The 26550-nt window shown below is 38.9% G+C and overlaps 1 pseudogene; it reads right to left on the bottom strand.

Moving 5' to 3' along the window:
- Positions 1 to 262: 262 nt before the first annotated feature.
- LOC148778378 (hyaluronidase Ccc Hy-4-like) lies at positions 263 to 26026 on the bottom strand (annotated as a pseudogene).
- Positions 26027 to 26550: the final 524 nt, after the last annotated feature.

Genomic DNA, 26550 nt, shown 5'->3' with positions numbered 1-26550 from the left:
CATTCTGAAAAGAAGTGATATGAAAAGAAGATAGAGTGTAAGCTTGGAGGATGTCTGGAGAAGTATGGGAGCAAAGCAGATACAAAGGCCCTGAGGCAGGCACATGCCTGCCGTGTTTCAGGGACTTCAAAGATCCCAGTGACTAAAGACAACGGACAGAGAGATAAGAGAAGGGTCTTTCAGGACCTTGTTGAGGCTCTGGCCATCAGTCTAAATGAGATGGGAAGGAATTACAGAGTTTGGAGGGAAGAATGACTTCGGTTTAACCAGATTCCTCAGGCAGCTGTGCTGAGTCCAGCCTGAAAGGGAAAGGGCACAGGAAAGAAGAGGCAGGAAGCCTGGGAGGAGGCCCTTGTCAATCCAGGACAGAGATGAGAGTGGCAAGATCCAGTTATTTGGAAGAACTTCACAGTATTTTTCACCATCACCAACACAGAAAAATAATAATATTTTACATCCATAAATTAATCCTGCTAGTTTTAATTTTGATTGCCACTCTAAATTTCTGTTATACACTCAAGGTAGTTTTTTCTTCCATAGAACATGGTGATTCATACTAATCCGTAAGATTAGAGGAAATACTCTGGGAAGTATTCCCCTAAAACATACACATGCATCTCAATATTAATATATTAGTGAAAGGAATTAATTTCCCTAATCTACAACTCTTCTGTTTCTTTTTCTTTTTCATGCTATTGGTATTTGTTTTCAAAACCTTTAAGACTCCAAGTGCCTGCCCCTAAATCCACAGGGTTTAAACAGACATCCTGTTTAGACATCCTGGTCATGGTTCCCATTTTTATTGGAAATTTTAAAATGCAGTGTTTTACTTCCAAACCTTTAAGGAAAGTATTTTCTGAGTGGTATTTTGTTGCCAATAATAAATATATATATATGCTAAATGTTTGTCAGAATGTTAAACAGAGCAGAGCTGCTGAGTTCAAATCAACTTTGTAGAAATAATTGTTAACCTGCTAATTAGAGAAAAAGCCAATGACAGGCTCCCATTTTTTTCCTCTGAAGGATATTATTGCCTTAGTCAGTTAATCACTGTCTTATCCTGATGGTTCTTAAGTTATTCTCTCATGAAATATCAATATTGTAAAAGCTAGACCTAATTATTCCAGCAGAAGAAAATTTATATTGTAATGGATAGAGATTTCCTATACATTTTTCTTAACAACTTGATGCATATAAGTTTATAATCTACTATATGATGAGATCGCTGTAAGTTTCACAATTCATCATTAGGTACTGAATTTTATTTTAACTCTACATCATGATTGAAGAACACGAGTGTTCCTCCATCTGCACAAATTTTAGAACTACTAGACTATCCTGATTGTACAAAAATGCTTCCCTTCCTAAAAATGAACTTAAGTTTTGTAAGTATATGAAAATGCCTGTTTCAGTGTTATTGTGCTAACAGGAAATTCACTCTTCAGTGTGAAAGGCCATGGTTTTTATGAAGCAGGAACATTTTACAACCTGAAAGAGTAACTATCTTTACATAAGCATATACACTTAGTCATTGTCAAGAAGTGTTACTTCTCCTTCAGAACTTGAAATTTCTTTCAGTCAAGATCAACAGCTTTCTTGGAAAAGCATACAAAATCTTAGGACCACATTTTGAATAAAATGTTCCCTCTGTCAAGCCGTTTTTAACTAAGCTCCTTAAAATAACATTAGGTTGATTTAAATCCTCAGTTTTCTACTCAAAGTTTTTGAACTATAAAACAATTTAGTGGCCTATGAAATGTTACTAAGATTGTTTTCAATGTCCATGGTCAAGATTATAACTTAAAACACCCAATTACCCCAAAATATTTTGCAAGTCATTGACTAGAAGAGCTGGGATACAGGCAGAATAAGCAACAGAAACAAGGAACAAGAGCCTGAGGCCAAACCTCAGGTCCAGGGACTGCGATGATATTTAAATAGGAGTTTGATCTCGGTTCTGAATGTCAGATACCAGATACCAGAACTGAATGTCAGGCTGCGCACTGGAGTGGCAGGACAGGCATGTGGAAGGACAAAGGTTGTGGCCAGGTCATAGTGTTTTGTTTTAGGTAAGCATGACTTAATTTTGATTTCTGCCCTTGTCTTGGAATGGCTTTGAATCTAGGGTTGGCCTGGTTTTGCTCACAGCACCCATTTCTCTGTACAAGCATACATATTTTAGCAAGGTAGGAAATTTGAGCAAGGTGAAATGTGCAGGCACTGGCTCCAAACTGTTTGTAATGAAGAAACAGAAGACTGGAAATTTCTATATGAATTACAAATGCACAAAAACTTTCCCCCAGAAATCACACTTCTTTGTTATTCACTGCAGCATTGCCTATCATTTGCAACTTGGAAAAAAAATGTCCATCATCAAGGGACTGGTTAAATAAACCATGGCTTTCCACGCAATGAAACACTATGCAGCTGAAACAAAGAATGAGGTTTCTTCTCCTTATCAATAAGGATATTCACCAGGTTTCATAACTATTCTTTAAGGTATATGTTTGTTTTATGTATATGTCTTAAAATATACTTAAAAAAATTTTAAGCTAGATATGCATATAATATACAACCTTGACGTACTCCTTTTCCTATTTAGAACCAGTCTGTTGTTCCATGTCCAGTTCTGTTGCTTCCTGACCTGCATACAGGTTCTCAAGAGGCAGGTCCGGTGGTCTGGTATTCCCATCTCTTTCAGAATTTTCCACAGTTTATTGTGATCCACACAGTCAAAGGCTTTGGCATAGTCAATGAAGCAGAAATAGATATCAGACACGACTGAGCGACTGAACTGAACTGAACTGATGCACACAATGCTGCCATTATTTTTCTGAGAAAATGATATGTACATGTATATATAAGTATGTGTAGGCTGTGGTGTCTGAAGGTAAAGAATATGCCTGCAATTGATCCCGTGGAGAAGGGAATGGCTACCCACTTCAGTATCCTCGCCTGGAGAATTCCATGGACAGAGGAGTCTGATGGGCTACAATCCATGGGGTCACAAATTACTGGATGACTAACACTTTATATGTGTAATGTGTATGTGTAGATTTGTGATATGTGTACTATGGAGTATCTCTGGAAGAATAGTCAGTTGTATTGTTTGCCTCCAGGAAAAAGACCTTGTGGCTGAAGGAAAGAAATGGGCAGAGGTGGGATGAGATTTTGGTGTGAAGGAAACTTCTGTTTGGATTTTGTACTATGTTGATTTAGCAGCTATTCAAAACCATTACTCAAATTAAAAAAAATAAAGTTCTTTAGAAAAGAAAGAAGTGGTACATTAATACTGACTATAAGGAATCAGGCATAACTTGATTAAAAATGGTAACATTTGAGTTGATTTTACTACAAAGATAATTTTTTATGAAGTTATTTGAAAAAAATGGTAGGTTTTTCTGCAATATGGCAAGAAAAGGCCCTTTTCAGTAAATAAGAGGGTTTTTTTTTGTAATTGTAGTAAATAGTATCAGCCATGTAACTCAAGTTACCACTCTATTCTGACACATGAGTATTAAAAGCTAATTTTAGATTAAATATTTGTGGTAAAGGAAAACTAACAGTAGACAGACCTGAAAAAATTTATTAGTGTTATTACTTTCTACAAAAGGCAATGCCCAGTACCACTATATCATTTATTACAAGTGAGAAAATATGCTGTCGAGCAATAGGCCTTCCCTGGTTGTAAACAATGCAAAGCTCTAGTCAGAATGATAGAGGTATTCAGAGATACTGGATATGAAAATGATGCTTGGAGTGTTCTTTGTATTTCCTTGCCTATACTTTAATTTTGGTGATTTACCCAACTAATTTTAAATAACACAGGGAATTGGATTTTACCTGTTCAACTTCAGATCATTTTTTTCTTGTGTTTTTCTAAGCACTTCAGTTCTGCTGTATTTTGTCCAATTGTACCTTTTGGACAGAAATTTACTTCTGACCTTTTTTTAAAAGAATTCTTCAGTTTTTATGGCATTATTTTTATTTTTTATTCTTCCGCATGCCTCTCTACCATAAATCCTTTCCCAAACCATATTTCTTTCCTTGAGTTCTGTCCGACTACCCTGGTGTGTTTACAGCACAAAATAAGGAAATCTCTGTGCAATATAACAGAAGTCAGGATGGAGCAGAGGTTAAAATCTTAGGTTCCAGGACCAGTTACCATCAGTCCACTAGGAAAAGTTTTACTGTCTCACCTGTTCGATTTTTATTTATATAGTTTTAATTTGCCTTCACTGCATATCATAGTACTGTATTTCCAGGAGGGTAGGGACAAGGGTATGATGATAAATAATGATTGCATTTTATATATCTAAATATAGTACTGATATCTATCCTCTGTTCCTCAGCTTTTGAAATTTATTCTTGTGAACGTGAACTGTAATTTTTAAATATATGAATATGGAATGGAATCTAACCCATCACCCCTCCCTCCACGCCTCTCTGCAACTTTATAGCCTTCTGTTGACATTTTCACACAGGACAGATTTTCTAACCAAGATGGCAATCCGTCTGAATTGAATTGCTCTCTGGACATCTCTCCACTATGGCCTGACTTCCTGATACTCAGTCGATACATACCTGAATTTGCAGTGCCCTTTGGCATTGCAGCTAACATCCTTGTCAGCCTTCAGTAAACTTGCCTATAAACTGTCAAACCCATTACAGTTAAGCTTTCTGAAAAGACTGTGGTACATAAAAAAGTAAACATTGGAGAAATTGTGTTGGCATGTATTCTTCACTTTTCAGGTTTGGATCGTACATGCTTAGCTACCTAGATATCTCATATCTCCTTTTGAGGTTCCAGGCTTCCACTTCAGGTACACCTGCTGAATGAAAGGTAAAGTTCTTAACGTTGCAACCAAATGTGCCAGTCAGCCTGAGCTCCATTAGATTTTAATAAGAAATAATATCTACAATTGTGAAATTGAAGAAATTATGCTTTTTCTAAAAAAATTATAATAAACTGTTGAAACACCAAATATAGTAACTAGTCACTGATTTGTATGAATTTGAAAAAGATCATTATAGAACTAATTCTCTACTGAATTGCCCATTCACGTGATAGAAATGTGTTGCACTTTAATATTAGTAAAGAAAGTTGAGTTTATACATTAATTATAGTAGTATATACAAACCATAAATGTGAAGTAAATGCTTTTTTACACAATGAATTTGTTGTTCCTTAAAAAGTTAATTTGTTCAAAACCATTGCTGATGCTGCTGCTGCTGCTAAGTCGTGTCAGTCGTGTCCGACTCTGTGCGACCCCATAGACGACAGCCCACCAGGCTCCCCTGTCCCTGGGATTCTCCAGGCAAGAATACTGGAGTGGGTTGCCATTTCCTTCTCCAATGCATGAAAGTGAAAAGTGATAGTGAAGTCACTCAGTTGTGTCCAACTCTTAGCGACCCCATGGACTATAGCATACCAGACTCCTCCGTCCATGGGATTCTCCAGACAAGAGGACTGACCATTAACTGTATGCAATTACACAAACCATAGGGGCTTCCCCAGTGGCTCAGAGGTAATTAATCTGCCTGCAATGTAGGAGATGAGTGTTCTATCCCTGGATGGGGAAGATCCCCTGGAAGCAGGCATGGCTATCCACTCCAGTATTCTTGCCTGCAGAATCCCATGGACAGAGGACCCTGGTGGGCTACAGTCCTTTGGGTCACAAAGAGTCAGACACTACTGTAGTGACAGCATGCACACATGTGCTTAACATAAACCATATAACTTGAAAATATTTTTAAATACATTTTAGTTTCCAAATGTAACCTTGAGAGAATTTCCTAATACTATAAGAAAATTTGGAAATCCAGTCTTAGGATCTGGGTTGCACTAAGGCTGCAACAAGTTTATTCTGGAATGCCTATGACAAAAGCAGAGTAATTTCAGCCTAGAATAACAGCCAGTTCTTAAACCACCCAATATAATGCGTCTAGAAAATGGTGGTCCTTGAAAATTGGAATGTGTGTGTGTGTGTTTTTAAATATACTTGATGAGAGGGAACTCAATCAAGGATTTATTGATTTGAATCTATTATGAACACTGGACCAATGCTTAGGTGAAAAACTTCAGTCTGTGAGAAAGACTACTGAAAATTGTTCCTGTTAGCAATTCATAGCATCTGCAATTCAATTATATGTAGAAAAATTCAAGGAATGTGCTTAAGGAGACTAGGTTCAACAAACTAGTAATTATAGATGATGATGTAAGTATAATAACTATAAATCTAATTACTGAATTTGCTGAAGTTTTTCACAAAAAAGAATCAGGTTCCCATGGAAGTTTATTGCTAAGAAAATATGGTATATGTTATGATTCTCAAAAACATTATAAAGGACATTAACCCTGAATCTCTGAACATGAAGTTTTTTATAGCTTATTGTTTTTTAAGTATTTTGACATTCTCCACTTAACATCTTTACAACTCTTTGCTCCTGACTCTATTTAAATGTTAAGAATATATGGGTAAAGCACCTGCCTGAAACACAGGAGATCCTGGTTCGACCCCTGGGTCAGGAAGATCCCCTGGAGAAGGAAGTGGCAGCCCACTCCAGTACTCTTGCCTGGAAAATCACATGGACGGAGGAGTCTGGTAGGCTATAGTCCATGGGATCGCAAAGAGCTGGACACAACTAAGTGACTTCACTTTCTTTTATAACAAGGAACCTACTTTCTGTCATCAGACTGAATTCTAATTTATAGATGAGGCTGAAATAAATCATGTGACTAAACTCTCAAGTATTTTACAATATAAATATTTATTAATAACATGAATATCTTACTAATGGTTCTAGATAGAAGTTCATTGTTCAGGAGCTGGCAATGAAGGAGTTAGAGAGGGTATATTTAACTCCATTTGTCTTTCTTGTATTGTTTTGGTACTTGTTCTTTCTTTCCTGGAAAATCTAAATTATCTATCTTTATGTATGTATACATTTACATCCTCTTCTCAATTACTGATTTTCTTATATGAAGTGCCTTTGATTTTTATCTCTAAGTATTCAGTCCCTTTATTTATTAGTATTTGGAAAGAAAATTTTAAACCTATTTTTATTCTTCCAAAATAACCATCTTCTGAACCATTTTAAATGTCATATGTTTCCTAAAAACTGCAATACGTGTTCCAAATAACAGTTCTCTAATACTATCCAATACAGTAGGTATGAAAACTATGTAACATATCTTTTAAAGTACACTTTTATTAAAACAATCATGCAAAAATAAAACCTTTATCAAATAAAGAAATACACTTATACTCTAAAGAAAAACATTTAGGTATATAAAGTTAGCTTGAAGAATTCTTCACAGCTATTGGCTCTCTCATAAAGCCATATATTCTATGTCTTATATAAGTTAGTTTACTAACCTGCCTCAGAGAATACATTCTGATGTTATTGTAAGTGAAGTACTAGGTTATGATAACCCAACATAGATGCTTTTCAGAGAAATTGTGCATGTAGAAGAGAAATGAAACAAGTTTTGAATAGTTATTGATGTGAAAATAATCCTCAAATACAAATTTATAGTAAATAAAAAATGAACTGGAGTTTAAGTTCTATGTATCAGTAACAAATGTATTTTTTACAATGTTAGGTTCAGAATAGCAAGTTCACATTCTGAAAGATAACTGAATTTGGAAAGTAAACAAATATAAGTTCAGCTGTAAAAGAAATTGGAGTATACCAAGAAATGAAACAAAACTAGTTTTCCTCTAAACTCCTCTGAGAGAGCGTGTTTCTAAAAACAGTCTAAAAAATTTTCAAACTAAACAAAAAGTATATTTTTACCTTTGCTTTTGTTTGCTGCCAGTCCTTTAGTCACCTGATGCAGAGCAGAGATTCAGTGGCAAAAGGATGCCCTGTGGCTGTTCAGAGAAACATGTCATTACAGAGGTGACTCAGTCCTCCAAGTTAAACTGGAGGCTGGCATTACATCCCTTTATAACCAAACTCAGACTCTCTTAAAAGCACATAGGTACAAGTGACCACTGCTTTCTGAAAGTACCCAGTTTAAATTCACTGACTGAAGAGGTTGAAAGAAAACTGATTGATACTTTAGTTGGAAAATGAAGAGGTAAAAATAGCTGTAAACTGGAAAGATTTCCAAATGTGCTATCCTTGATGATCCTGGAGAAGGAAATGGCAACCCACTCCAGTATTCTTGTCTGAAAAATCCCATGGATGGAGGAACCTGGTAGGCTACAGTCCATGGGGTTGCAAAGAGTCCGACACGACTGAGTGACTTCACTTATCCTTGACGATAATGGAATGACAGCTTCTTAGTGGGGTCTTAGTTATCATCCTGAGTAAATACACTAATTTACCAGAACCGGTGGTTCAAGATGAACTGGGAACCTGTGTTTCCTGTGTTATCTTCGGTAGATGTCCTTAGAAAAAGTACAATTAAAGTTGAAAATCAGAAGGGGTGACATAACTCAAAGATTGAAAACAGAAGGAATTGAATCAGAAAATTTTTAACAGTAGAAATTTACTTTAGAGGTGTGAATGCCACTTCCACTGGGGAGAGAATCATTAGGCGCAGAGACAACAAACAGATCCACAAAACACAAGTGCGTGAAAGACCAATTGTCGGAGCAGTCAACTAAAACACTGCTTCCTGGACAGCAAAACCAGTCAGACCACTCAGCTTCCCAGAGTACGTAGAAGGACAAGTAAAAGAGACATGTGACCCCAGGACATTTAAACATAGAGAAAGATCTTCCCAGGGAGGGTTAAGAGGGGCTTTGGGGCCAAATAAAAGAGCAGTGCTAAACTGGATATAGCTGGATCTCCCCAGCAGGCATAAAGTGAAGTCGCTTAGTCATGTCCGACTCTTTGCAACCCCATGGACTGTAGCCTACCAGACTCCTCGGTCCATGGGATTTTCCAGGCAAGAATACTGGAGTGTGGTGCCATTTCCTTCTCCAGGTTATCTTTCCGACCCAGGGATCAAACCCAGGTTTCCCGCATTGTAGGCAGACGCTTTACCGTCTGAGCTACCAGAAAAGCCCATGGAGAGGAGCAAAAGGGAAAGGCTGCTCAGTCCTTAAGCAAATTATACTGCTCTTCCAAGATAATTTTTTCCTTACTTTGATAATTGTGAGGGTTCCTAGCAACCTGCCTGTTTTCTGCTCACTTGCTCCAGATGGAATCTTACTTGTCAACATACCTCAGCCCCTTTCACAGTCTATAGCCCATTCTCCCTTTCAACATAAGAGTCCTGTTGCATAAATATATATCCAAACAAATGCAGGAGGTTAGCGGGATTGGGGAGATCCTTAATGACAGAGAATCACTCTGTTTCTTCATAGCTGTAAATGGATAGCCAAGGGTCACATTTCACACACAAGAAAAGAATTCTTTGGGATTAAAAACATGAGTGTCAGAACATGGTGAAGATTCAAGTAGTATTCTAGAAGAAAAAGTGGGCAAATCTATGATACAAAGAGAAAGACAAAGCCTTAGAACACATGATAGAAAAGCAATACCAAGTATAGATCTAAAAGGACAAAGGCCTATCTGATAGTAATTTCTTAAATGAACAGAGAGAATGAAAGAAAGGGAACCATTTGAAAAATTATGAAAGAAAATTATCCTGAGCTGAATACAAGAGTCTAAATGAGAAGAGAAAACTAGGAGGCTTTGTGAAAAATAGCTCCCATATGCAAATAAGCACAATGATATGAATGTGCTAAAGACCAGAAAGTATAATTATGACATAGTGCTTCTGAGATGAAGACACATATTCCTTCTGATTAAAAAATGTATGGTGTAGAACAACTACAACACTGGAAGAAAACAAATATTTCATGGGTCTCCAATCAAGGGTACTGTGATTTTAGCAATTAATTGAAGGTAAGAAACAACACTGAATTAGAGAACAAAGTATCTTTAATTCAGGAAGGAGATGGGAACTCTCAGGGTTTCTAACAGATATCATCTGTCATCTTAGAAGGTATGTTTCATTTACTAAAATAGTTTGTAGAGTTTATAAGATATTTTGCTTACATTTGTAACCTTTATTAAAGTCTCTTGGAGAATTATGCCATAGGAATGGTATTTAAATTCTGATCTTTAAGAAAAATGGAAATGTTTATGTTTGGTTTTGGATTAGACATAACTTTTTGTGAGACAGTTGTCTGGAAACCCAAAGTTACACAAGTCAAAATAAATAACAATAATTCAGTGTTTTCCACAATCTATGTTTAACTTGAGCAGATTATTTTTAACAAACAAAAAATTTTGAAGTATCGATTGTTAGAAATATGCCATCCTTTGGTTTTAGTTTCTTTGTCTCGCTATTAAAGTGAAATAAAAATTTTTAATTTATAAAAACTTAACTGATCATTTGTGGGTAATAGAATTGAAGGTCATATTTTCTATGTATTTTCCATATGTTTTCCCTTTTTCTTTTATCTACCTTAATTCTTTTTCTTATGCCTTGACTATTTTGGAGGCACTGCTAAACAATGGAGATTAGTGACATGCGACGAGTTGACTCACTGGAAAAGACTCTGATGATGGGAAAGGTTGGGGGCGGGAGGAGAAGGGGACGACCGAGAATGAGATGGCTGGATGGTATCACCGACTCCCATGTTATTGTGGGACATGAGTTTGAGTGAACTCAGGGAGTTGGTGATGGATAGGGAGGCCTGGCGTGCTGTGATTCATGGGGTCGCGGAGAGTCGGACACAACTGAGCGACTGGAACTGAACTGAACTGATGACATCTTTTACATATTCACTGATTAGTGGGTAAAATTTGCTATATCTCTAATAGCTCCATATCATATTTCTTATTTTCTTTATCTTCAAAATGGTGATAATATATATTAATATATATATTTGCCTGCCTTATTGGAATTCACTGCATATCAAGACTCATATAATTGTTGAAAAAGTTTTCACTGTAAGGATAGAAGGAGCTATTCTTTTTCACTTATCATGACTTAGCACCAACTTATTAACAGTGGTAAAAAAAAAAAAAATTCTTGCTTGGGCTGCTGCTGCTAAGTCACTTCAGTCGTGTCCGACTCTGTGTGACTCCATAGACGGCAGCCCACCAGGCTCCCCCGTCCCTGGGATTCTCCAGGCAAGAACACTGGAGTGGGTTGCCATTTCCTTCTCCAATGTGTGAAAGTGAAGTCGTTCAGTCGTGTCCGACTCTTCGCGACCCCATGGACTGCAGTCTACGAGGCTCCTCCGTCCATGGGATTTTCTAGGCAAGAGTACCGTAGTGGCTTGCCATTGCCTTCTCCGTCTTGCCTGGGCACAAGAACCTAATTACTTCAATTGCAGCTTTGCAACAGCAGGATACCAACAAAATAGGTGAACTTACAAACAGCCCCCAATCTGGCTCACTGCCCCTTTAACTTTTACTTCTTTTGAAAATGAATGAATACACAAACAAATGAAGTTTGAATCTGAAAGGGATCTACCTATCTATGTTCTATATGCCTGAATAAAATACATACAAAAGTCTAATATTTGAAAAGTATAAGGCAAGATAACACATCCCCTAAATTAAGGAGGAAAACAATATTTGGGATTGTAATCTCCTTTGAGTCTTTATGAAAGAAAATTATCTGAATTACAACTAGGTCAGATCAAGGGGCATTGAGAAATTTTCAAATGGCTTGCCATGAATTAAAAACTAAGAGAAAATAAATTGCTTAGATATACTATACTTTAATAAACAAGCAAGTATCATCACATCAAGGAATTTCTTATATAAATTCCAACTTATGAGAGTCTAATAGGACTTACCTTCTGATATTGATGATTGCCAAATGAATTATTTGGAATGAAATTGAGCCCTGTAGTATTCACTATAGATTCCCTATTGACCCATGATTTGATAACCTGGGGTTTCTTGTGTCAAGTAGAATTCCCAATCCCTGGAGTAGAAACAGCTATAACACAACGGTTGCCTTCCTTAGCTCCCATGTTATTGTGGGTTCCATATCTCATACGACCTTATTACAAATTTCCCAATTTGTTGTTAACAACTAGAATCTAAAGACCATTGTTCAGTTCAGTTCAGTTCAGTTCAGTCGCTCAGTCGTGTCCGACTCTCCGCGACTCCATGAATCACAGCACGCCAGGCCTCCCTGTCCATCACCAACTCCCGGAGTTCACTCAAACTCATGTCCACAGAGTCGGTGATGCCATCCAGCCATCTCATTCTCCGTCGTCCCCTTCTCCTCCCGCCCCCAACCTTTCCCAGCATCAGAGTCTTTTCCAGTGAGTCAACTCGTCGCATGAGGTGGCCAAAGTATTGCAGTTACAGGTTTAGCATCAGTCCCTCCAATGAACATCCAGGATTGATCTCCTCCAGAATGGACTGGTTGGATCTCCTTGCAGTATAAGGGACTCTCAAGAGTCTTCTCCAACACCACAGTTCAAAAGCATCGATTCTTCGGCGGTCAGCCTTCTTCACAGTCCAACTCTCACATCCATACATGACCACGGGAAAAACCATTGCCTTGACTAGACGGACCTTGGTTGGCAAAGTAATGTCTCTGCTTTTTAATATACTATCAAGGTTGGTCATAACTTTCCTTCCAAGGAGTAAGCGTCTTTTAATTTCATGGCTGCAATCAGCATCTGCAGTGATTTTGGAGCCCAAAAAAATAAAGTCTGACACTGTTTCCACTGTTTCCCCATCTATTTCCCATGAAGTGATGGGACCAGATGCCATGATCTTTGTTTTCTGAATGTTGAGCTTCAAGCCAACCTTTTCACTCTCCTCTTTCACTTTCATCAAGAGGCTTTTGAGTTCCTCTTCACTTTCTGCCATAAGGGTAGTGTCATCTGCATATCTGAGGTTATTGATATTTCTCCCGGCTATCTTGATTCCAGCTTGTGCTTCTTCCAGCCCAGCGTTCCTCATGATGTACTCTGCATATAAGTTAAATAAGCAAGGTGACAATATACAACCTTGACGTACACCTTTTCCTATTTGGAACCAGTCTGTTGTTCCATGTCCAGTTCTAACAGTTGCTTCCTGACCTGCATACAGGTTTCTCAAGAGGCAGGTCAGGTGGTCTGGGATTCCCATCTCTTTCAGAATGTTCCACAGTTTATTGTGATCCACACAGTCAAAGGCTTTGGCATAGTCAATAAAGCAGAAATAGAAGTTTTTCTGAAACTCTCTTGCTTTCTCCACAATCCAGCGGATGTTGGCAATTTGATCTCTGGTGCCTCTGCCTTTTCTAAAACCTGCTTGAACATCTGGGAGTTCACGGTTTACATACTGCTGAAGCCTGGCTTGGAGAATTTTGAGCATGACTTTACTAGCGTGTGAGATGAGTGCAATTGTGCGGTAGTTTGAGCATTCTTTGGCATTGCCTTTCTTTGGGATTGGAATGAAGACTGACCTTTTCCAGTCCTGTGGCCACTGCTGAGTTTTCCAAATCTGCTGGCATATTGAGTGCAGCACTTTAAAAGCATCATCTTTCAAGACTTGAAATAGCTCAACTGGAATTCCATCACCTCCACTAGCTTTGTTCGTAGTGATGCTTTCTAAGGCCCACTTGACTTCACATTCTAAGATGTCTGGCTCTAGGTCAGTGATCACGTTATCGTGACTATCTCGGTCGTGAAGATCTTTTTTGTACAGTTCTTCTGTGTATTCCTGCCACCTCTTTTTAATATCTTCTGCTTCTGTTAGGTCCATACCATTTCTGTCCTTTATCGAGCCCATCTTTGCATGAAATGTTCCCTTGGAATCTCTAATTTTCTTGAAGAGCTCTCTTGTTTTTCCTATTCTGTTGTTTTCCTCTATTTCTTTGCATTGATCACTGAGGAAGGCTTTCTTATCTCTCCTTGCTATTCTTTGGAACTCTGCATTCAGATGCTTATATCTTTCCTTTTCTCCTTTGCTTTTCGCCTCTCTTCTTTTCACAGCTATTTGTAAGGCCTCCTCAGACAGCCATTTCGCTCTTTTGCATTTCTTTTCCATGGGGATGGTCTTGGTCCCTGTCTCCTGTACAATGTCACGAACCTCCGTCCAGAGTTCATCAGGCACTCTATCAATCAGATCTAGTCCCTTAAATCTATTTCTCACTTCCACTGTATAATCATAAGGGATTTGATTTAGGTCATATCTGAATGGTCTAGTGGTTTTCCCTACTTTCTTCAATTTAAGTCTGAACTTCGCAATAAGGAGTTCATGATCTGAGCCACAGTCAGCTCCTGGTCTTGTTTTCGCTAACTGTATACAGCTTCTCCATCTTTGGTTGCAAAGAATATAATCAATCTGATTTCGGTGTTGACCATCTGGTGATGTCCATGTGTAGAGTCTTCTCTTGTGTTGTTGGAAGAGGGTGTTTGCTATGACCAGTGCATTCTCTTGACAAAACTCTATTAGCCTTTGCCCTGCTTCATTCCGTGCTCCAAGGCCAAATTTGCCAGTTACTCCAGGTGTTTGCAACATCTAATCAAAGTATATGTTCTATCCAATGTACAGGAGACAGGAATCAAGACCATCCCCAAGAAAAGGAAATGCAAAAAAGCAAAATGGCTGTCTGAGGAAGACTTACCAATAGCTATGAAAAGAAGGGAAGCAAAAAGCAAAGGAGAAAAGGAAAGATATACCCATTGAATGCAGAGTGCCAAAGAATAGCAAGGAGAGATAAGAAAATTTGCCTCCAATAAAAAATAAATTAATTACCAAAAAAAAAAAAAGAAAGCCTTCCTCAACGATCAATGCATAGAAATAGAGGAAAACAATAGAATGAGAAAGACTACAGATCTCTTCAAGAAAATTAGAGAAACCAAAGGACCATTTCATGCAAAGATGGGCTCAATAAAGGACACAAGCAAAAGGTATTAAGAAGAGGTGGCAAGAATACACAGAAGAACTGTACAAAAAAGATCTTCACGACCCAGATAATCATGATGATGTGATCACTCCCCTAGAGCCAGACATCCTGGAATGTGAAGTAAAGTGGGCCTTAGGAAGCAAGCAAACAAACAAACAAACACAAACAAACTATGAACAAAGCTAGTGGAGGTGATGGAATTCCAGTTGAGTCATTTCAAGTCCTGAAAGATGATGCTGTGAAAGTGCTGCACTCAATATACCAGCAAATTTGGAAAACTCAGCAGTGGCCAGAGGACTGGAAAAGGTCAGTTTTCATTCCAATCCCAAAGAAAGGCAATGCCAAGGAATGCTCAAACTACAGCACTGTTGCACTCATTTCAAGCTAGTAAAGTAATGCTCAAAATCTCCAAGCCAGGTTTCAGCAATACGTGAACCGTGAACTTCCAGATGATCAAGCTGGTTTTAGAAAAGGCAGAGGCACCAGAGATCAAATTGCCAACATCCACTGGATTGTGGAGAAAGCAAGAGAGTTCCAAAAAAACATCTATTTCTGCTTCATTGACTATGCCAAAGCCTTTGACTGTGTGGATCACAATAACCTGAGGAACATTCTGAAACAGATGGGAATATCAGACCACCTGACCTGCCTCTTGAGGAACCTGTATGCAGGTCAGGAAGCAACAGTCAGAACTGTTCATGGAACAACAGACTGGTTCCAAATAGGAAAAGGAGTACGTCAAGGTTGTATATTGTCACCTTGCTTATTTAACTTATATGCAGAGTACATCATGAGGAACGCTGGGCTGGAAGAAGCACAAGCTGGAATCAAGATTGCCGGGAGAAATATCAATAACCTCAGATATGCAGATGACACTACCCTTATGGCAGAAAGTGAAGAGGAACTCAAAAGCCTCTTGATGAAAGTGAAAGAGGAGAGTGAAAAGGTTGGCTTGAAGCTCAACATTCAGAAAACAAAGATCATGGCATCTGGTCCCATCACTTCATGGGAAATAGATGGAAAAACAGTGGAAACAGTGTCAGACTTTATTTTTTGGGCTCCAAAATCACTGCAGATGCTGATTGTAGCCAGGAAATTAAAAGACGCTTACTCCTTGGAAAGAAAGTTATAACCAACCTAGATAGCATATTGAAAAGCAGACATTACTTTGCCAACCAAGGTCCGTCTAGTCAAGGCTATGGTTTTTCCCGTGGTCATGTATGGATGTGAGAGTTGGACTGTGAAGAAAGCTGGTCGCCAAAGAATTGATGCTTTTGAACTGTGGTGCTGGAGAAGACTCTTGAGAGTCCCTTGTACCGCAAGGAGATCCAACCAGTCCATTCTAAGGGAGATCGATCCTGGATGTTCATTGGAGGGACTGATGCTAAAGCTGAAACTGCAGTACTTTGGCCACCTCATGCTACGAGTTGACTCACTGGAAAAGACTCTGATGCTGGGAAAGGTTGGGGGCGGGAGGAGAAGGGGACGACGGAGAATGAGATGGCTGGATGGCATCACCGACTCTGTGGACATGAGTTTGAGTGAACTCCGGGAGTTGGTGATGGACAGGGAGGCCTGGCGTGCTGTGATTCATGGGGCCGCGGAGAGTCGGACACGACTGAGCGACTGAACTGAACTGATTTAACGTATATGCAGAGTACATCATGGGAAATGCTGGGCTGGCAGAAGCAAAAGCTGGAATCACAATTGCCGGGAGAAATATCAATAACCTCAGATATGCAGATGACACCACCCTTATGGCAGAAATGGAAGAAGAACTAAAGAGTCTCTTGATGAAAGTGAAAGAGGAGAGTGAAAAAGTTGGTAAAGCTCAACATTCAGAAAACTAAGATCATGGCATCCGGTCCTATCACTTCATGGCAAATAGATGGGGAAACAGTGGCCTCAGTGGCTGACTTCATTTTTCTGGGCTCCAAAATCACTGCAGATGGTGATTGCAGCCATGACATTAAAAGACGCTTGTTCCTTGGAAGGAAAATTATGACCAACCTTGACAGCATATTAAAAAGCAGAGACATTACTTTGCCAACAAAGGTCCATCTAGTCAAGGCTATGGCTTTTCCAGTAGTCATGTATGAATGTGAGAGTTGGACCATAATGAAAGCTGAGCACCAAAGAATTGATGCTTTTGAACTGTGGTGTTGGAGAAGACTCTTGAGAGTCCCTTGGACTGCAAGGAGATCCAACCAGTCCATCCTAAATGAGATCAGTCCTGGGTGTTCATTGGAGGGACTGATGCTAAAGCTGAAACTCCACTACTTTGGCCTCCTCATGCGAATAGCTGTCTCATCTGAAAAGACCCTGATGCTGGGAAAGATTGACGGCAGGAGAAGAAGGGAACGACAGAGGATGAGATGGCTGGATGTCATCACCGACTCGATGGACATGGGTTTGGGTGAACTCCGGGAGTTGGTGATGGACAGGGAAGCCTGGCGTGCTGCGGTTCATGGAGCTGCAAAGAGTCGAACGTGACTGAGTGACTAAACTGAACTGATACTTATTTAAAAAATAATAATAAAATCTAGATACTCTTGACTCATTTTCCTCCAGAAATTTCTCTTAAATTATTTTTTTAAAGTTCACTTCACTCAGATTCTAGTTCAAATAGACTTAATTAATGACCTGACCCACTCTTTCTTCTGCATCAGTCACACTGGCCTTCTTGAGGACCTGAAACCCTCCAAACCTGCTCTCACATAATCTCTTGCATTTGTTCTTCCCTATTCCAAGAATGCTCTTCTCAGACATCTTGTCATCTGGTTCTCCTACCTTCAGGTCCTCCCATGAGGGAGCTGTGTCTGACGACCCTGGATACATTCTCCAGTGCTCTCCCCAGTCCCTTTACCCTGCTTTGTTATTCTCCACAGCACTTAGCCCCATTTGATATAAACATATTTGTTTATGTATTTTCATTCGTTTTCCTATAAGAAGTTAAGCTCCCCAAGGACAGAGACTTTGGTACTTCACATCCTTATACTTAGTGCCTTACATGAGGTAAGCATCCAATAAATACTTGCTCTATCAATGCATGGAGCCAATGATTACCTGTTTTTTAAACTTTAAAGGTAACAAATATTTTAGAAGTAAATTTTTTTCTTTTTTTCTTTTTTTTACTTTACAATATTGTATTGGTTCTGCCATACATTGACATGAATCTGCCTGTGTGTACATGCGTTCCCCATCCTGAACCCCCCTCCCACCTCCCTCCCCATCCCATCCCTCTGGTTCATCCCAGTACACCAGCCCCGAGCATCCTATATCATGCATTGAACCTGGACTGGTGATTCGTTTCACATATGATAATATACTTGTTTCAATGCCATTCTCCCAAATCATCCCACCCTCGCCCTCTCCCACAGACTCCAAAAGACTGTTCTATACATCTGTGTCTCTTTTGCTGTCTCACATACAGGGTTATCGTTATCATCTTTCTAAATTCCACATATATGCGTTAATATACTGTATTGGTGTTTTTCTTTCTGGCTTACTTCACTGTGTGTAATAGGCTCCAGTTTCATCCACCTCATTAGAACTGATTCAAATGTATTCTGTTTAATGGCTGAGTAATACTCCATTGTGTATATGTACCACCGCTTTCTTATCCATTCGTCTGCAGATGGACATCTAGGTTGCTTCCATGTCCTCGCTATTATAAACAGTGCTGCGATGAACATTGGAGTACACGTGTCTCTTTCAATTCTGGTTTCCTCGGTGTGTATGCCCAAGAGTGTGATTGCTGGGTCGTATGGCAGTTCTATTTCCAGTTTTTTAAAGAACCTCCACACTGTTCTCCATAGTGGCTGTACTAGTTTGCATTCCCACCAACAGTGTTAAGAGGGTTCCCTTTTCTCCACACCCTCTCCAGCATTTATTGCTTGTAGACTTTTGGATAGCAGCCATTCTGACTGGCGTGAAATGGTACCTCATTGTGGTTTTGATTTGCATTTCTCTGATTATGAGGGATGTTGAGCATCTTTTCATGTGTTTGTTAGCCATCTGTATGTCTTCTTTGGAGAAATGTCTGTTCTTTGGCCCATTTTTTGATTGGGTCATTTATTTTTCTGGAATTGAGCTGCAGGAGTTACTTGTATATTTTGGAGATTAATCCTTTATCAGTTGCTTCATTTGCTACTATTTTCTCCCATTCTGAAGGCTGTCTTTTCACCTTGCTTATAGTTTCCTTTGCTGTGCAAAAGGTTTTAAAAAAAATAAAAATAAAAAAAAGAAGTAAATTGAAGTTAAAGAAAAAAAATCAGCATTTTCTACTCTTCAGTATTTCAAGGAAAAATTGACGTGCAATAGGGGGTGAAAAACAATTAACAGAGTCACAGATAAGGTCGTGCTGAGAAAAACTGATAATCAGAAGTTAGCCATAGGAGCCTTGTTCTTCTCTCTCAAGACATCTGAAGAATGTTGCTGGCAAGAGTCTCTACGCCAACCATGACAGTAACAGCAGTGACACACAAATCCATCCTTTATGCTCTTTATTGTCTACAGTTTATTGGCTAGTGAAATGGTGACCCTCAAGGTCTTATTTTGGATGTATTTCTTACTGCTACTTTCAGGTATATGGAGACAGGAGGAAGACTCAGTTGTTTTACAAACACATCCCCCATTATTGTTACATAGACTTTGACTGCATATTAACATTAACAGCATAAGCCCAATGGCCCTTCAATAATATTTTGCACAGACAAGCAGGTCCCCTATAGGGGAAACAGAGATCTAGTTAGATCACTTTCAAAATGTGATTCCATTATCCATGTGTGTGCATGCTAAGTATCTTCAGTCGTGTCCAATTCTTTGCAACCCTGTAGACTGTAGCCCACCAGATTCTTCCATCCATGGGATTCTCCAGGCAAGAATACTAGAGTGGGTTGCCACACCCCTCTCCAGGGGATCTTCCTGATCCAGGGATCAAAACCGCATCTCTTAAGTCTCCTGCGAGGGCAGGAAGGTTCTTCATCACTAGCGCCACCTGGAAAGCCTAGTATTACTAATACGTAACTTTTGTATTTTGGTAAGACTCAGGAGAAAGAGCCTTACCAAAATACAAAGAGTATTAATCATTTAAATGATAGACTAATCCCTTATAAAGTCCCATAAGAGTTTTATATCCAATATGAAGCAAAATAGCACAGACTCATACACAGGGATAAGCCTGGTCCATCCAGAGAGGTGTCAGTAACTCTTATGATAAAAAGTACAGAGGACTTGGGGAGAAGTAAAGGCATCTGGATCGTTTTATGTAAATAAAATCCAAATACAGTGTCTTTTCTGCTATTCTTTAAGCTATTTAAAGTATGAGGGGTTAACTATAAGAAAATTTTGGTAGTACAAGACCACATATTTGCAATCTTGATAGGTATTTGACTGTCCCATAAAGATATATTGGAGGGAGAAGTCAAGATGTCAGGCAGGGACCCCAATTAGGAGATGATGTAAACCATTCAGTGAGAAATGATAAGGATCTCAACAAAGGCAAGGTCAGTCTGTGTAAAGCAGAGAGGACAGATTGAACGGTTCTTTGGAAATTAAGATGGATAAGATTTAGTTACCTACTGGATAATGGAGAGAGAAGGGAGGCATCCAAGTGACTTTCAAGTGGGATGACTAAGTAGATTATAACTCACCAGGATGAGAAACAGAGGAGGTCATGTTCATGATTATAGACCAAGAACAAAGCAGGAAATAGGGAGAGATCAAAGACAGAAGCAATGATTGATGGACAGTCTGCATTCTTTCCTTCCCTGCAAGGTGTGGAGAACCAGAGATCCAGTATAAAGGAAAAATGTTCAAAAGCAAGAATGAGAAAAAGGCTATGCTACAGCAAAACTCCTCTGCATTATATGAAGTCTCCAGTAACCTAGCACTGTGTTTCACAATTTGTCTACGTAATGAAATGAGAAAGAAAATCATTCTTCTGTCATAGTAACTAGCATTGTGTTCATTAAATGAAATCAAGTCTCTCATTCAAATTGAGACACTGGAAAGAAAATATCCAGCAGAGTTGGTTTAGAGTAATTTCATAATTATATTATGGAGAATGTAAGAAATTATATTATGACATAATAAATGTTATTTAGACAATAAATGAGAAAGATCCATGCTGTTTGTTGATATGTGATACATGGAAGGCAATAAGATAGCATTAAGGCATTTCAATGTACTATTATTCAGATAATTCTGTATTTTGGTTTACTGAAGTAGAGCTCAGAGGTGATATTTAGCCCCTAATTTACTTTAAAAATCAAAAAGTACCCCCAAAAATGGGAAAGTTATAAACAAGACTTTCATTAAAATGTAGCTCATCTCATTATCTCAAGAAAAACTATCTGACTGCATGGATTATTATGTTCCACTCATTGTTACTAATAATATATTGTATCTAACACACTGTAAGCACTCAATATATTTTTTGAATGAATAAATATAACCTAGTCTTTTTCTAAAAAGGATCTAAGAATATGACATGATTTGAGAGATCTGTTAGTTGAGAAATAGCTCATTGAGACAAATTTGGTGGGCATGACTGACATCATCAAATACCTGGAGAACTGATTTTTGAAATAAGGATTTGATTTATTCAGTGTTGCACCAGAAGTTAGGGTTAGAACTAGTAGTGGTATGAAGTTAGCCAGAGGCAGAAAGGACTCAACTTACTCAATAATTTCCAGGAATTATTATTGTTCCCATATGGCAGTTTTCCTTCTGGAATACAGAAAGCCTTATCAAAAAGTGCTTTAAAAAGGTAAGAAAAGATGCATGTTTGAGTGAGAGGAAGATTAGGTACCTCTGCCACCCTCAACTTTTTGTCATGGTGCTGTTTCTTTTCCTCCTAAATCTGAGAACACTCCATTTTGAGTAATACTGAGTAATCCTTCAAGGATGGAAATGTCAGGTCTAATCAACAGTGTTTGGATCAATAGATTTAATTCTAAAATATTTGAGGAAGAATTGATACTATATTTAAATGTTGTTATCTCAAATATAAGTGGTTCAAGAAGGTGAGCTATCTATTATCTATTCAATGGCCCCACTTTTGTGTTAGTTCAGTCGCTCAGTCATGTCCAACTCTTTGCAACCCAATAAACAGACTGCAGCACTTCTGTGTTAGATGCTGCTGTTGCTGCTAAGTCACGTCAGTCATGTCAGACTCTGTGCGACCCCATAGACGGCAGCCCACCAGGCTCCCCCATCCCTGGGATTCTCCAGGCAAGAGCACTGGAGTGGGTTGCCATTTCCTTCTCCAATGCATGAAAGTGAAAGTGAAGTCGCTCAGTAGTATCTGACTCCTAGCGACCCCATGGACTGAAGCCTACCAGGCTCCTCCGTCCATGGCATTTTCCAGGCAAGAGTACTGGAATGGGTTGCCATTTCCTTCTCCATGTTAGGTACTAGAATAGCAAAATAATGAGCTCACAGGTATGAATGGAAATTTAAGGAGTTTCTCACCTAGCCACCCCATCCAATGATTGAATTCCTACCACGACGTCCTATTTAAATGACAATCTAGCTAAAATTTGAACACTTTCAAATGTCTGCAAATTCATTATCTTCCGAAACAGCTCATTTCCACATCTTTGTGCTTCCCACATTGTGTTAAGTCTCAAAATAATATTCAGTTCAGTTGAGTCGCTCAGTTGTGTCCGACTCTTTGTGACCCCATGGACTGCAGCACACCAGCCCTGTCTGTCCATCACCAACTCCCGGAGCTTGCTCAAACTCATGGCCATCAACTTGGTGATGTCATCCAACCTTCTCATCCTCTATCATTCCCTTTTCCTCCTGCCTTCAATCTTTCCCAGCATTAGGGGCTTTTCTAACGAGTCAACTCTTCACACCAGTTCAGTTCAGTCACTCAATCGTGTCTGACTCTTTGAAACCCCATGAACCGCAGCACGCCAGGCCTCCCTGTCCTTCACCAACTCCTGGAGTCCACCCAAACCCATGTCCATCGAGTCGGTGATGTCATCCAACCATCTCATCCTCTGTCGTCCCCTTATCCTCTTGCCCTCAATCTTTCCCAGCATCACGGTTTTTCCAAATGAGTCAGGTCTTCAAATGAGGTGGCCAAAGTATTGGAGTTTCAGCTTCAACATCAGTCCCTCCAATGAACACCCAGGACTGATCTCCTTTAGGATGGACTGGTTGGATCTCCTTGTAGTCCAAGGGACTCTCAAGAGTCTTCAACACCACAGTTCAAAAGCATCAATTCTTCAGCACTATGCTTTCTTTATAGTCTAACTCTCACATCCATACATGACCACTGGAAAAACCATAGTTTTGACGAAATGGACCTTTGTTGGCCAAGTAATGTCTCTGCTTTTTAATAGGCTGGCTGGGTTGGTCATAACTTTCCTTCCAAGGAGTAAGCGTCTTTTAATGTCATGGCTGCAATCACCATCTGCAGTGATTTTGGAGCCCAAAAAATAAAATCTGCCACTCTTTCCAATGTTTTCCCATCTATTTGCTGTGAAGTGATGGGACCGGATGCCATGATCTTCGTTTTCTGAATGTTGAGCTTTAAGCCAACTTTTTCACTCTCCTCTTTCACTTTCATCACGAGGCTCTTTAGTTCTTCTTTACTTTCTGCCATAAGGGTGGTGTCATCTGCATATCTGAGGTTATTGATATTTCTCCCGGCAATCTTGATTCCAGCTTGTGCTTCCTCCAGCCCAGGCGTTTCTCATAATGTACTCTTCATATAAGTTAAATAAGCAAGGTGACAATATACAGCCGTGATGTACTCCTTTTCCTATTTGAAACCAGTCTGTTGTTCCATGTCCAGTTCTAACTGTTGCTTCTCGACCTGCATGCAGGTTTCTCAAGAGGCAGGTAAGGTGGTCTGGTATTCCATCTCTCTAGGAATTTTCCACAGTTTGCTGTGATCCACACAGTCAAAGACTTATATTTATATAAACCATTTTTAGGGCCTTGACACTCACTACTAGATCACATTGTCGATTCTCAACAATAAAATCAGTAGGATCTATGTTATTTTTCAAGAAACCTAATGCATTAAAACATTAAAATGCAATATGCTGATTATATAGTTGGTTAATAATTTACCTAAGTTCTATTTCTTGTCTTTCTTATTTGAAAAATTGCTACTACTCTTTGGTATTAAGAGCTTTTTTTAAATGAAATTTCTCCCTGGTTCAAGCGAATCTATCTGTTACATAATTTAGCTTATGCTCAACAATTGTTCTGCAGGAAATCCTTCTAAATGTTAAGCTGGTACGAATCATCATCTAAAAACTCTAGGTAAAGATCTATTTGTCATTGACACTGTTCCAGAATTGGCTTGACATTTGAAGGGGTAGCTTTAATAAGCATTCTAAAACAGTTTTTCCTAAATTTATACTCTACTAAATTTTATTTTCTAAAACATGTGAATGCATTTTTTCTTACCTGTGACAAAGTTTCAATACTATGCAAATAAAATGGTCTGGAAAAAAATAACAACTGGTGAGACATAGCCGTATCTAGCCATTTCAGCAATTCTCATAGCTTCTCTAACTCAATAATGAACAAATTTCAAAGCATGTGATCTTGACATACTGAAGCATAAAGACTGCTTTTTTCCCATAGCCATTGAAGTTGGTCATTGAAGAAAATTTGATCACTTGGGCATTTATCTGTGTAGGTCTGTGGATTTATCCTATAATCATAATTGTAGCAGTCTGGATAGAGATAAAAGCCACATAAACATTTTGGTCTCATTTCTAAAGCCAGTGTGAGAGTAGCATTCATAATACTCTTTCCAGCAGTCTCAAATTCCTTTGGGGCAACTGTTCTCACTTTCATTTCTGACCAATCAGGATGGTGGTCTCTAGTAAAGTCTAAAGAGTGGTTTTTACTACACTATTGCCCCAATTTCTGTCCCATTGTGGTTTCCAGCCTTCGCAGTCAATGAAAACAAGACCTTCTGATCTCCACCAAGGAATAACTTTTGCAATGTCATCAGCAGTCTTCCTCAGGTGTGTAAGAAGGCTCATATTCTGTGGTCAGTTCAGTTCAGTCACTCAGTCATATCTGACTCTTTGAGACCCCATGGACTGCAGCATGCCAGGCCTCCCTGTCCATCACCAACCCCCGGAGCTTGTTCAAACTCATGTCCATTGAGTTGGTGATGATATCCAACCATCTAATCCTCTGTCCTTCCCTTCTCCTCCTGCCTTCAATCTTTCCCAGCATCAGGGTCTTTTCCAGTGAATCAGTTCTTCGCATCAAGTGGCCAAAGAATCAGAGTTTCAGCTTTAGCAACAGTCCTTCCAATGAATATTCAGGACTGATTTCCTTTAGGATGGACTGGTTTGATCTCCTTGCTATCCAAGGGACTCGCAAGAGTCTTCTCCAATACCACAGTTCAAAAGCATCAATTCTTCAGTGCTCAGCTTTCTTTATGTCCCAACTCTCACATCTGTACATGACTACTGGAAAAACCATAGCTTAGACTAGATGGACCTTTGTTGGCCAAATAATGTCTCTGCATTTTAATATGCTGTCTAAGTTGGTCATAACTTTTCTTCCAAGGAGTAAGCATCTTTTAATTTCATGGCTGCAATCACCATCTGCAGTGATTTTGGAGCCCCCCAAAATAAAGTCTGTCACTGTTTCCATTGTCTCCCTATCTATTTGCCATGAAGTGATGAGACCAGATGCCATGATCTTAGTTTTCTGAATGTTGAGTTTTAAGCCAACTTTTGCACTTTCCTTTTTCATGTTCAACAAGAGGCTCTTTAGTTCTTCGCTTTCTGCCGTAATGTGATGTCATCTGCATATCTGAGGTTATTGATATTTCTCCTACCAGTCTTGATTCCAGCATGTGCTTCATCCAGTCCAGCATATATTCTGTGGTATCCCTCCATTAAAGGATTCTCCCTCTGGAGAGAAATAAGGATAATACCCTACTTCATTTGGATAAATTACGGCAATTGTTGATCCACTCTGAGTCTCCAAAGGATTTGATATAATATTAAATAACTGAAGATTCAGATCCACATTGAAGAAATGCTGACACTGCATTGTTGGGGCAGCCCAGAAAATGTTAAAAGGTCATTGTTTGAACACTGGAGACATTGCTGGCTTGAGGGCTGAATGAGTGAACACGATCAAGAGGAGCAGCTTTCCTAACCATGCCCCCCAGGGGCTACACTGGCTCATAGTTCTCACCATCACAGCATTCTCCTTAAAAATGAGAAGAGGAAAAGAATTAGACATGATGAAGCCAAATGTCTCTTTAGTTTTATCTTACAAAATCAAGTAAACTCATGGTAGTGTTTAAGCTGAATTTATACTTTTATCCTAAAAGGGAAGAAAAATGAGGGTCTTTTTTTTAACTAGAAAAATGAAAAAAATCCAGTGAATAAAAACCAAAGGAAAAATTTTCACACAAATTCTTAGCTATGAAAACTCTATCTTCTAGATGTTCTGATTTTAATTTCCTGTAATTCCAACTACAATTAGCCATTAAAACAGACAAAAAGATATATCAAATGGTACTAACAATAAGTAATACCTGGCTTGCTATTTGAAATGGATTGGTCCCAAAAGTGTATTTGTTCATTTGTTGGTTTGAATGTTTTAAATACAACATTTACCTTTAGAATTAGGAAATAGGTAGAAATGGCATTTATCTGCTATTACTTATAGATTCCAGTGCTATTTTCTCCTGGGTACATAAATAA

The sequence above is a fragment of the Moschus berezovskii genome, chromosome 3 (genome assembly GCF_049115385.1).
Source record: "Moschus berezovskii isolate FMDL1 chromosome 3, NW_MosBer_1.0, whole genome shotgun sequence".
Lineage (NCBI taxonomy): Eukaryota > Metazoa > Chordata > Mammalia > Artiodactyla > Moschidae > Moschus > Moschus berezovskii.
Note: the sequence above shows the minus strand (reverse complement) of the source record. Positions and strands in the feature narration are given on the sequence as shown.